The sequence below is a fragment of the Sylvia atricapilla genome, chromosome 17 (assembly GCF_009819655.1).
Source record: "Sylvia atricapilla isolate bSylAtr1 chromosome 17, bSylAtr1.pri, whole genome shotgun sequence".
NCBI classification, from domain to species: domain Eukaryota; kingdom Metazoa; phylum Chordata; class Aves; order Passeriformes; family Sylviidae; genus Sylvia; species Sylvia atricapilla.
In genome coordinates, this window is record NC_089156.1 from 13,701,594 (window position 1) to 13,715,086 (window position 13,493).

The window sequence follows — 13,493 nt, forward strand, 5'->3', positions numbered from 1 at the left end:
ACATCCATCACTCTGGGGATGTCACACCCCTGCCCAGCGCCACAGGCAGCAGCCAATTCTGGAAAGAGGTTAATAAACCCTGAGGATCCCCTGTAATACCCAGCACGGCACGCTGCAACATGCTAATTCTGCTATCTACGGGAATATGCAGTAATAAAATGTTATTATTCTGTTGTACGTGCTCGTCTGCAGAGCAGACCTCCCCGATGCTGCTGTCGGTAACGTCCAGAAGTACGTTATATCTGTGTGTGTATCCATCTGCAAAGCGGGCCGCCCTGTGAGGAAAGGATGAGCTCTCCGGTCTAATTCAGCGTCAGACGCCAGACAAACGCCGCGCATTTGCGGGGCCGGTGGCGGCGCGGAGCAGCAGCCGGCGGTGACTTTGCCATGACACGACAATCCACATTTGCAAGGCAAACACATCCTGTGCGACTGCAGGGGCTGGGGGCAGGGACAGCCACCGCCGCTGGCACCGACCGCACAGGCACCGGCGGGGAACAGAAACGCAGGCCGTGAGACCCGCCGGCACGGCTCGGGTTTTACCGCAAACCCTGCAAGTGCCTGGGAAATGACATCAGATTAAACATCACCGGGAGGGAGGATGGAATAATCTAGCAAGGGTTTAATCCCTTTACCTAGCGCTCGTGCACGATGCACATTTTATTATTCACAGCAGCACCAAGGAGGGAAGATTCGCTGAAGGGCATCACCAGATCGCTGCAGAATAATAAAGTTTGCCTGCCTGCCATGAGAGTATCGACGCATCCGCCACAAGCGGATTCTGCCCCCCGCACACGCATCCCCATCCCCGCAGAGCACGGGCCAGCCCGGCTACTCTCGGGGAGGGAGAAAACCCCCGTAGCTGGGTAAAATCCCCCCGTACCCGGGTAAAATCCCCCCGTACCTGCGAGAAATCCCCGCGTACGCGGGGTGAAACCCCCTGTACCTGGGTAAAATCCCCCCGTACCTGCGAGAAATCCTCCCGTACCCCGGTGAAATGCCCCGTACCTGGGTAAAATCCCCCGTACCCAGGTGAATGCCCCCGTACCTGCGCTCAGGCGGTGCCGAGGGGCAGCGGGCTCATGCGGGGAGCGGAGCGGGGCCGGCGGCGGCAGCTCCGGTACGCCTGTGCTCAGCTCTTCAGCAGCTCCGGTACCGCCTGTGCTCAGCTCTTCAGCAGCTCCGGTACCGCCTGTGCTCAGCTCTTCGGCAGCTCCGGTACCGCCTGTGCTCAGCTCTTCAGCAGCTCCGGTACCGCCTGTGCTCAGCGCCTCGGCAGCTCCGGTACCGCCTGTGCTCAGCTCTTCAGCAGCTCCGGTACCGCCTGTGCTCAGCGCCTCGGCAGCTCCGGTACCGCCTGTGCTCAGCGCTCCGGCAGCTCCGGTACCGCCTGTGCTCAGCGCTTCGGCAGCTCTGGAGCCGGCTGCGCTCCGTGCTTCAGCAGCTCCGCCACCGGCCTTTCCGCAGCTCCGGTGCCGGGATTCCGCAGCTCCGGTGCGGGCTGCTCTCGGTACCGGCTCCTCTCGATGCCGACTGCGCTCCGTGCTTCAGCAGCTCTGCCACCGGCCGCTGTCGCTGCTCGGTGCCGGCTGTGCTCAGTGCTCAGTGCTCAGTGCTCAGTGCTCGCTGCTCGGTGCGGCCGCTCTTGCTGCTCAGTGCTCAGTGCTCGCTGCCGGCCGCAGTCAGTGCTCGGCGCTCGGTTGCCCGCCGCTGTCGCTGCTCGGTGCCGACCGCTCTCGGTGCCGACTGCTCTCGGTGCCGACTGCTCTCGGTGCTCGGTGCTCAGTGCTCGGTGCCGGCTGTGCTCAGTACCGGCTGTGCTCAGTACCGGCGCTCTCGGTGCCGGCCGCTGTCGGTGCTCAGTGCTCGGTGCTCAGTGCCCGGTGCTCGGTGCCGGCCGCTGTCGGTACTCAGTGCCCGGTGCCCGGTGCCCGGTACCGGCGCGGTCGGTGCGGGCTGTGCTCGGGGCAGGCGGGAGCGGGCCGGCAGCACGGCCGTGCACGGCAGCCTATGAGGCGGCGGGGCTGTCGCAGCCGCCCAAGATGGCTCTTGGCGCCGTGTCGCCGCGGTCCCCGCCGGCCGTGCCCGCGCTCTCGGCCCCGGCCCCCGCGGGTGGAGCACCGGGAGGCCGGCCCCGGCCGGAGCAGGGCCCGGGGGAAGGCGGCGGGCACGGCCGCGGCTCGGCCGGCGGGCCGGGCTGGGCTCTTTCGCCGCCCGGGCCGATGATGGGGAGATGCCGCCGGCTCTCTCGCCCCCGGCCTTGCCCGGTGGGAGGGCGGCAGCGCCGGTGCAGAGGGCTGGAGGGGATTACCGGAGCCCGCCGGGCCTCGCCGCCCCTGGCCCGGAGAGCGGCCGGAGCCCGGCTCGGGAGGGGCGGCGGCGTCTGCCCGGGGGCAGGGACAGGCGCTCTAACGGGGCGCGGGGAAGATTTCAGATAAATCGGGTTTTAGACACCCAGCTTCAGCCGTTCTCTCGGTGTTTCTTGCTCCTGGTTTCTCCAGAGCAGACATGATCCAAAGGGCAGAATCTGGCCAGATTTTTGGGAGTGCCTTCACTACAACATGACTGAGTCCTCCGGGCTGAGGAAGGTTAAATCGTCGAGGAAACATCTGAATTGTATTGAGTGGTATTTCTGTATTTCCCTGTCAGTGTTTTACAGGGGAAGGAAATATGGCCCTCTCAAGGCACTATTTTATTGAATTCTCTTACAGTATGTAGAGAAACGCACCCCTCAGTCCAATAATGCCTTTCCTACAGCTCCTTTCCGGACAGCAGCCCTCCTCCCAGAGCTTTCCCCACAGGCATGGCGAGGAAGAGCAGGAGGATTTTCGGGAGAGTCCGGCAGGGACAAGAGGAGGCAGATCTCCCCCCGGGCCCGGGTTCTTTCTGAGGCTGAGGAGTGCTGCTCCCCAGGAGCTGCCAGCACCTGCTGCTCCTCTGGAGGCATCGGGAGCCACGGGAGAAGAGGGGTTGTCAGGACGGTCTGTGGCTCAGGTTTTGTCCTGTCTGGATTTCCAGCGTGAGGCCCTGACCCATCAGGAATCACTGCAGATGGCCCTTTGTGGGTGCAGCAGCTCCGGCCATCGTCTGCTGCGGCACCCAAAGCTCCCAGCACCCCACTCCCACTGACACATTCCTCTTGGCAGGTCTGGGATCAGCTCATGGTCACAGGGAGATCTGCAGAGCAGCTGCTGCTGCTGAAGGATCTGTCCCTTGTTCCACGGATGGAACATCCAGATCTGGGCCCTGCTGACGTGGGGGTGCAGGAGGTTCACAGACAATCTGGGCTGTCTCCCTGAAGCTCTGCACTGGCACAGCCTAGAAAAAACCAGAATTTTCTGAATGAGGAGGCCAAAATCTCAAAATAAGGTGTCCAAGATCTCTCTGCTGTGCAAATCTCAGCCCCAAATGACCCGAGATCACTCATGGCTGCAGCAGGAGCAACAAAACTGTGGCATTTTCTGGGTGAAAAGCTGTTCCTAGCCAGGTTCAGATGTTCATTCCCAGATTAGATTATGGCTCTGATCATCAGGCAAGGCACTCTCACTTTTATAACCAGTTTCTGGCATAAATGGCTTTCTCTTTTTTTTAAATCTAATTTTGGCAGGTCAGATTTCCCCCTCAGCTGAGGCACATGGAAGCTTCAGCCTGCAGAGCTGCTGCTGCCTGTGTCAGCAGTTCCCACCTGCCTGAGCACCCAGCACTGCACAGGACATCCAGGGGTGTTCTGGGGATGTGATGATCCAGGCTGCAGGAATGGGGCTGTTCCCTTGTGTGCGTTTGTACAAACAAAACCAAACTCTGCCAGGCCAACCTGGTACTTGGCAAAGTGTCAGATCCCTGTGAAATGGAGTTATTGACGTGTTCCACTGAGCCAAACCAGCTCCTCCTTCCTCGCCATGGGGGGGTTTCAAACGTGTGTCTGTGTGAGGGGGTTCATACATGGATAAATATGTTCATTCTCATCAACTTCTGAAAGCCCTGTTAGAAAAATATGGACATTTATATGAATAAATTTGATTACGTCACTCTGAAAGCAAAATATCGACTAGTTTTTAAAACTACCAGTATGGATTGACTGCTATGAAAGTTTCAAAACATATTCTTTATCTCAAGAACATGTTTAGCAATTTGAGTCATAAAAATTTTGACATATGCAACTTGTTATGCCACAGCAGATGAGAACTGACATTTTACTGGAACTGTGAGAAGATAGGATTACTATAATAAACATTTTATTATTAATTTGGTAATTTGTGTGGCCAAGTATCAGCATTAAGGATGTAGCCTGACAATAATATTTTTCTGGCTGCTGTTGATGGGTCACTGGCATGTAAGGATATACATGACAATATAACAGCTCTGCTGAGAGAAAGAGGGAATTTCAGCTCTGGGTGCCATGGAACCCCCCAGACCAACAATCCCCACAGAATGACCTCCCTTCTGACAGAGAGTCTTTGGGAAAGAGGGAGAACAAAAAACAGACTTCCCCGAGTGCCTGATACCTAAAATTCCCCTTTCCTGTATAACTCCCTTTTAACTTTTATTTCTTATGGAATTTATGGGGTTTTCCTATTGTCTCTTTCATCTTTCAATATCCAGTTTCATTTCTCAGCAACCCACAGTTTGTTCGTAAAGGCAAATGCCTTCTCCACCCATCCACCCATCCATCCATCCATCCATCCATCCATCCATCCATCCATCCATCCATCCATCCATTCATCCATCATCCATCCATCCATCCATCCATCCATCCATCCATCCATCCATCCATTCATCCACCCATCCATCCATCCATCCATCCATTCATCCATCCATCCATCCATCCATCCATCCATCCACCCACCCATCCATCAGTGGGGTCCTTGCCATTGTTTCTTTCTCTCTCAGGCTGGTTTTATCCACCAGCAGCCCCAGAGTTTGTTTGTAAAGACAAATCTGTCTCCTCGCACTGGGACAGGGGCTGGGCAGTGCCAGCTTTGGGAACTAGGATTGTTCCTCTCCCAAGGGCTGTTGCTGTGCAGAGGGCACAGAATCGGGACAAGACAATGCCAAGACCCCAACTCCTGTTTGAATGGCAATAATCTTGGTGTTGGGGTGGAAATACAAAGAGCAGGAATGTCCAAAGGACAAGTTCAGAGCCTCAGTGAAAGTCCTGAGTCCAAAGCACAAGTGCTGTGGATTCAGACCCAAACCCTCCTCCCCACAGGAGGGTTTATTGCTGTTAAATAACGACTATCTCTGTTTGAATGAGAAATGCACAGAGAAATAAATACTCGGGGTTTAGCACACCTCTCAATGAACTGTCCTCACTGTCACTGCTCCCCAGCACAGCTGGATACCAGGAGCAGAACGGGATTTTTACCCACCCTCAGGAATCCCAGCCGGCTTTGGAGCCCCTCACACAGCCCTCGCAGCAGTTGCATCTCCAGACCTGTTGTGCTTTGGGGTGTTTGTTGCTGTTTTGCAGATGTTGAGTCAATATTGACAGAGTGCAATTCCTGCTTTGGAGGCCGAGTTCTGGTGATTGTTTTTATGATGACAGCAGTGTTATGGGATGACAATGTCAATGGAGCTGAAGGCTTGACAGCCTGGCAAGGAGAAAATACATTTTTCATGTCATTCTTGCTAAAGCTTTGTCTGAGGGGAAGAATTTAATTCAAATTCTTTCAAAAATCATAGTGTTAGTGCTTCAATTGAAAGTTTTCTTCCTGAGACATTTCATTCAAGCTGTAAGTAAGTAAGAGACAATCCTGCTTGATCAAGCACAGGCAAGAGATAGGGATGACACAAAGGAATGAAAACAGGACTTTTGCTTTTGCTCCTTTTCCCTTTCCCCCTCAGCAGACCGCGGGCAGGGCTCACGCCTGAAGCGGACGCCGATGGATTTTACCACAGGATGGCAACAGAGCGCGCTGCTGCCTCCGTGTGCGCCCAGCGCCGCTTCTGCGGATGGAGCCTGGGGCATTTGCTGGGGTCAGCTTGGGGGGTCTGGGGCAGGGTTTTCGGCTGTTCTTAGGACCTGCAGCTCGCCCGGGATGCTGAATCCCCCAGGATGCTGAAGTCCCCCAGGGATGCTGAATCCCCCAGGGATGCTGGGCCGTGCCCGGCAGCTCGGGGTCAGGCAGGACAACCTTTTCCTTTTGCTCGGGTAAAGCAGTTTATTGCCATTCAAATAGGTGTGGGTGCTGAGAAACGGGCAAAAGTTACAGCAGCGCCTTCTCCCAGGCTGGACCCTAACTCCTTTCCTTTCCTTTCCTTTCCTTTTCCTTTCCTTTTCCTTTTCCTTTCCTTTTCCTTTCCTTTTCCTTTCCTTTTCCTTTCCTTTTCCTTTCCTTTTCCTTCCTTTTCCTTTCCTTTCCTTTCCTTTTCCTTTTCCTTTCCTTTCCTTTCCTTTCCTTTCCTTTCCTTTCCTTCTTTCCTTTCCTTTCCTTTCCTTTCCTTTCCTTTCCTTTCCTTTCCTTTCCTTTCCTTTCTTTCCTTTCCTTTCCTTTCCTTTCCCTTCCTTTCCTTTCCCTTCCTTTCCCTTCCTTTCCATTCCTTTCCATTCCAATACTTACATTTCCATTCCTATCCTTTCCAATACTTTCCTTTCCCTTCCATTCCTTTCCTCCTTCCTTCCTTCCTTCCTTCCTTCCTTCCTTCCTTCCTTCCCTCCCCCTCCCTCCCTTCCCCTGCCCGCTGAGCTCCCCGGGAGTCTCTCTTTGCCTTCGCTGCTCCCAGAGCCGGGCACGGGGTCAGAGTGAGCAGCCGCTGCTGCTCTAAGCAGGATAAATATTTCAGCACTGATGCCTTTTTCAAATGTCGAGATATTGCTCCGTCATGTCAGTTTTACAGCTGCTGCGGTCAGTGCAGCCAGTGCAGCCTCCCTGAACCTCCCCAGCTCAACAAACACCCCAGAGCACCCCCAGAAATGCGCTGGGAGATGCAGCCCAGGGATGCAGGAGATGCGCAGGGAAATGCACAGGGAAATGCAGCTCAGGAATGCAGGAGCTGCACAGGGAAATGCACAGGAAATGCAGCCCAGGGATGCAGGAGATGCGCAGGGAAATGCAGCCCAGGGATGCAGGAGCTCTCCGGGAGATGCCCCGGCTCTGTGCTGCAGTGCCAAAGCAGCTGCTCGTGCACTTTACATAACATTTAATCTGGTCTAACCAGCGCCGCTCCCCCAGGGCAAACAGAGGCAGGGAGAGCCCGATCCCTCCGCCCTGAGCTTCTCCTCCCTCTGCCCGCCCAGCCCGGCCGGGCGCTCCTGGGCTCTGCACCTCACAGCCGGGGGAAGCTGAACCCTGCAGCACCAAGCACAAAGGTGTTTGTGGAAAAGGGAGTTTGGGTTGTTCTCTTCTCTAGTCAGATCTCAGGATGGTCCAGTTACTGATCATTCACAGCAGCTCAGTCCACATTTTAATTTATTTTTATTTTAATTAATTTAGTTTTTTTTTTTTTTAGTTTTATTTTATTTTGGTTTATTTTATTTCATTTCTCCTGTGTATCACTGCCCTGTGCTGTGGCACTGTGGGTGTCAGGGTGTGAGAGCAGAACTTCCAAGGTTGTATCAGATGTTATGGAACAGCTCCTCTTTAAGCACAAAAAGATATTTTAATGCAATTTAAATAATGCACATTCACTGCTCTGGTATACATGGTAGGGAAGTCAACAGGGGCACTATTATATCTGTGTAGGATGAAGAGAATGCTCAGTGAAACCCAAGAAAAGCATCCCACAGGTCTGAGTCACCGTGCTCAGCACTCGCTGCCTGAGCACTGAACCAGCTTTGGGGAGCAAATCACAGAAAGCAGATCTGTCACCTGAGCCCAGCCTGTGCACAGGGACATGTGAACCCAGCGGGACTGCACGGAAACAGGGGTTTTGCCTTTACGTTCCTCCAAACTCACCTGAACCTTATAGTAATTTCTGTTATTTTATTTTTATTTATTTTGTACAGGTCAACACTTGCTGAATTTCATTGCCCTGTGCATTTATGGTTTGTTTCGAGGACTGATTTGTTCCATGGTTTTATTGCCCCTTTATTTGGAAGGAAAACCCTGTCCAAAGATCATGAGGAGGAACTGTACAAATGGGAACTCTGACAAAATCCATCTATAAATAGTTCCAAAGTCAGGAGAGCACAGGAGGGCCCAGCTGCCAGCCCCGGGCAGGGCTCAGAGCTCAGAGCAGTGACTGTGGCAGCTGCAGGCCTGGGGCAGGATTTCTGCACCCCAAAATCACCCCAAACCCCCAGGGCAGGATTTCTGCACCCCAAAATCACTCCAAACCCCCCAGCTCTGCAGCCCTGGCAGACCTCAATGCCCCTCTCTCAGGGCTCTGCTGAGCACGGTAAAACCCCCTGCAGGAACTTGCTGTGGTTCCTGGAGTGGGTCTGACCCTCACTCTGGGTGAACTTTTTTAAATCCTGCCATCGGTGACTATTGAGGAACTGTAAATCCGTGGTGAGAAATAGCTCTGTGCTGTAGGAGTATCTAAATGTTGCCCTTCCACCATGCAAATCGATTTATTTCGGATCAGTGTAGCACTTGGTGGGCAGCTCAGGAGGTCTTCAATGTGGGGAACATGAAAAGGAGCTGTAATTATTTTTAACAATGGAGGTTTAGAATGTTTGCACTGGGGCAGTGACATCGGCTCACCACAAATGGGGACGGCAGATGTGGGGAATATAAAGACAGAGCAGGCAAACCCTGGGGAGAGCCAGGAGAGACACAGATATTAAACTGGGATCTTTATTGGGGATTATTTCTTGTGGGGATAAACATCTTTCCTCAAGTGAAACACCTTCCCTGCAGTGAAAGCAGCTGGTTCCCAAAACTCCATCTGCAGCTCAGCTCAGCCTCACAGGACACCCAAAGTGACCTGGGAGAAAAGTCCCACAGGCAATTTTCTGTGCTGGAATTGTGATTGCAGCTCTGCATAACTGAAATATTCCAGGTCTGCAGCCAGAGGACTCTGTGAAGTGAAAATTGGTGGCTTTGGAGCTCACAAGGAAGCTGCATTCTCATTGTGCTTGTTTCAAAAAGCATCTCCACTGGTTCAGCTCTCCCCCAGACTGCAGGGCTTGGGGCTCGAATGGATTGTTCTGCACACTGGAGGCACATCCTGCACCACAACCATCTCATTGGCAAGGCTGGGACAGTTCCTCTACACGGGAAGGGGTTTAAAATCCTTGTTTAAAACAGTTGCCTACAACTCCACTGCTTCAAAATTAAACCCGGCCGAGTTGTTAGCCAAGTTCTGGCGTGCCCTGGATGGGAAATGGCCATGGATTGGGAATGACCAGTGCAGGGTCCCTGGGGGGTCGGTCTGACCCCAAATCAGTGTCCAGGTGGGCAGGACCCGCAGCTCCTGGGAGATGTTCCCCCTCTGGCCCCTGCTCATGCCTGCGCAGCAGGAGCTCGGAGGTGACAAAAAGTGTCTCCCCAGGAGCCTGCACTCCTCAGGCTCTGCTGACCTCGGGCTGCAGCAGAATTGACGATTTTGGTGAAATCTTTATCGCCTCTGAAACGTTAACGACGCTCCAGGTTCCTCGAATGAAACCAGCTCTTGTTAAAAGCCTCGATTTGAAACATCCCCATCACGGCTCCCAAACAAAACCAAACTGCGAGTCGAGGCTTCAGCTCCCGGCAGAGAAACGCTGACAGGAAAAGCAGCGGAGTCATGAAAGGATGGAAATATTCCAGCTGTGCCTCTGCAGGAGTGAAGGCAGAGCAGCCTCTAGCAGCCCCCCTTCACCCGGCCTTTCCTTTGTTCCAAGCCCGAAGCCCAAAGCCCCAGCCCAAGTGAGCAGGTGATTCCGTGTGCCAGGAGAGGGCCCAGGTTTGTCTCTACCCACAGCACAAAAATGTGACGTTTTCCTAAACAAAAACCGTGCAAAGCAAACACAGAGAAAATTGTATGGCAACACCCTGAATATTGAACGGCTAGCTATGCAGAACAAACATAATTAAAGGGTCTCATATCTTCTAAATAATCATTGTAAATAATGCTTTAGATAATTACTTCATTAGTTCTCAAAACACTGCTTTTATTCTCCTCTGAGATTCTACCCACTAACTCTACTCTGAATAAATTGCCAAAAGGGAGAATCAAAAGCAGAGCAAGTGTGTGAGCTGGCAAATGCAATGTGAGCTGGTACGGACTGATTCAAACCCAGGATGTTTTCAAATGGGTTTTTGCAGATTTTCAGATGGTTGGGAGCAGTTTGTTTGGATTTTTAATGTATGTATTTCTTCCTTCAGCGTGCTCTGTGCTGCAGTCAGGCTCCCTTGCTGGCAGCTATATTTAAAAACATTTAAAAACCCATTTAAAGCTGGCTGGCAGCAGCGTGGAGAGAACCAAGAGCATCCTCAGCAGGGATGATGTCCCTCTCCAGCAACCACAGACTGCCATTCCCTCCACTGCCAATACATGAACAGATCCACTGTTAAAAGAAATTACACCTCTAAAACCACAGCCTAAACAAAAGGACAGCCAGGGCAGGGTAAGAATGGGCAGAAAATCTGAGCCCCACAATGAGATGGCCCAACAGCTGAGAAGGTCTGCATTAGGAAAAGTACCTTTTTTTAAACGCATTCTGTCAGTACTGCCAGTAATTAAAGTAATGGCATAAAAAAGTGACAAACATTTTCTGGTTAGGTCCCAAGTCAGTCTGGAGCACTGCAGAAGGCTGAGACTTCCCAGCCCGGGGTTTTAAAGGGCCTTTTCCAGAAATTCATTAAAGAAATTAGGTAGGCAAGGGGAAAGCAGGAACTCTGCAGAGCAAGTCAGCAATACCCAAACCTGAGAGGAAAGGGCACAGCCCCAAATCCCAAACCCTCTGTGTGACACAACTGCCCCAAACCCTAAACCCCCTGTGTGACACAACTGCCCCAAACCCCCTGTGTGACACAGAACTGCCCCAAACCCTAAACCCCCTGTGTGACACAGAACTGCCCAAACCTTCCCAAACCCACTGTGTGACACAACTGCCCCAAATCCCGTGTGACCACAACTGCCCCAAACCCCCTGTGTGACACAGAACTGCCCCAAACCCTAAACCCCCTGTGTGACACAGCACTGCCCAAACCTTCCCAAACCCAACTGTGTGACACAACTGCCCCAAATCCCGTGTGACCAACTGCCCCAAACCCCCTGTTGACACAGAACTGCCCAGGACCTGCCCCAAACCATCCCACATCCCCTCTGTCCCAGAGCTCTCAGGGCAGAGCTGTGGGCCCTGAGCTGCAGTTGGCAGCAATGGGATTTTCTCTCAAGCTTTAAGTTGATGTTAATTGCTCTCACTAAATACTCTTCAGGTCTCAGAGCTTTTCCCCAGACTCGGGTCCAGATTGGTAGCTGTGCTTAAATCAGAAATCCCAGGGAAGGCCTGGAAGAGTACAATTAGAATTGTACAATTAGAATTAATTGTGTTTTTTAAGAGCCTTCCCATCCCACTGAAATCTGCAGCATTAAGAGCACAGAGCTGAGAGGGAGCCCTGACTGGAATGGCTCTGTCTGCCCCACAGCCAGCACTCAAAGGCTTTGCTTTCCACTTTCTCCATTAAAACCCCCAAATAAATTAAAAGCAGAGCCAGCCATGCTCTAAGGCCAGCACCTCTCCTGCCCAGGAGCCTGGTGTGGGTCAGGGACGCGGAGTCAACCTGCCAGGTCCTGCTCTGACAATGCACATCATCTGCATGTGGCCAGATCCCTGGCGGGGTGGGAAATGCTGCTGGAAAGCCCCTGAAACCTGGGCAGGGGGAAATGCTGATTGAGAACAGGAAAGCAACTGTATAAACTTCCACAGACTCCAGCCACGTGACACATCCCTTGTGTTTTCAGTAACATTCATTAACTGGGCATTTCTAAGTGCTTTAATCAAACCTCAAACCCCCACTGCTCTCAGACTGTTCAGGAGTTGTCACAAATTGTTTCTGTATGAAGAGAGCACTCAATGAAACATTGGGGTTTCTCACCTCAACATTTTCTCCAAAGAACTCCCCCATGGGCACAGCTGAAGTTAACAAATCCCATTGTTTTCTTTGTAATTCCCTCTACACCTTTTCCAGTAAGAAGCTGCAGAAAAGACAGCACCTTCCCCTGTGCTCGATGTCAGTTTACAAAAACCCACCAGCCTCATTCAAACACCTCCTGGGACATTCCCACAGCGACCCACGGGCACCAGACAGACACAGGACTCGCTTAGATGAGTTTATAGTGCATAGGTTAGAGATTACCCCCCTCCAATATGAACCAAACAAAGAGTTTCATGTGAAAAGGTCTGTTTTGCTGGAAAACAAACTCACTGAGGCAGCTGTTCAACAAGAACTAAAAACTGTGGAGTAGCCTATTCAAATTTCTGGTCTTGATGGGCAGATTACTGCATGACAGAGAGAGAACTTCAACAAGACAGGATCTGAGGGTCAGTTTACATGACCAGCTGGTAAACAGAAGGAGTGATTTTCCCCCCATCTAATTTGCATATCTGTATAAATAATATTTACTGATAAAAATCTAGAAAACTACAGAATAAAAAATATTTACCTAGAATGAGCATTAAGGCAACCAATCCTTCCTTACTTTGCATGTAAACTTCCTCACAAACATCAGTGAGCATTCTGGACTCAGAGGTAAAAGAAATTTGTTCATTATTGAAGCCGAATTTTTGAAGCGACTTCTTTATGGCTGACTTGTAAAGAGACCAATAATAACAACAATAATAACAGTATTTGTTTTCTTTTTTAAACATGTTGACATCTGAATAGCTCCAGCATATTCACAGTATACCTGGACAGCAAAGCAGGAATATTCATACATACAAGAGAAATTGTAAACTTTGCTGAATTTTATGAAGTCTGAATTCTCACTTACTGAGTAACTTTGATCTCAGACACGTTGACAAAACTAAGTTTAAGGATTTTAAACTTGTAGGACTGAGTTACTGCAGTCAACACGAGAGCTGAATCTCTGAGAACATTGATAAGTGTAGTTTTAGACTGTGTTTATAAAGGCACAAATGATCCTCTCCCCTCTTTCTCTTAGAGTGTAAATATATCTACATATCTACATGGATATGCTTGAACAACGAGGAGTCACAAACCCGAGTTACAAACACTTTACACACACGAATACAAAAATAACCTGTAACATGAAATGCAGTTATTTGGGTACACTGGAGCTCTCTGAAGCCCCCAGGCCGTGCAGGCTGGCACCACAACAGGCATCACACCAAAACACTTCACACTTGTTAGACCCCACGGGCCTCACAACAAATCCATGTCTTAGTTTGTGTTAAGTCTCAGACTCTCCTGGGGGAGTTCATCCCCGTGTGCTGTACTCACACATCAACATTAGCAAACTCCCAGAACAGAAAACTTGATTTGGCTTTAGATAGTCATTTCTGTCATATTCAGGTGAGCAATAGGCTAAACTGATCCATCAGTCTCCTTTGCACAAGAATTACCTGTGAAATACCTGCTCACGTGCAAATTCAGCATTTCAGA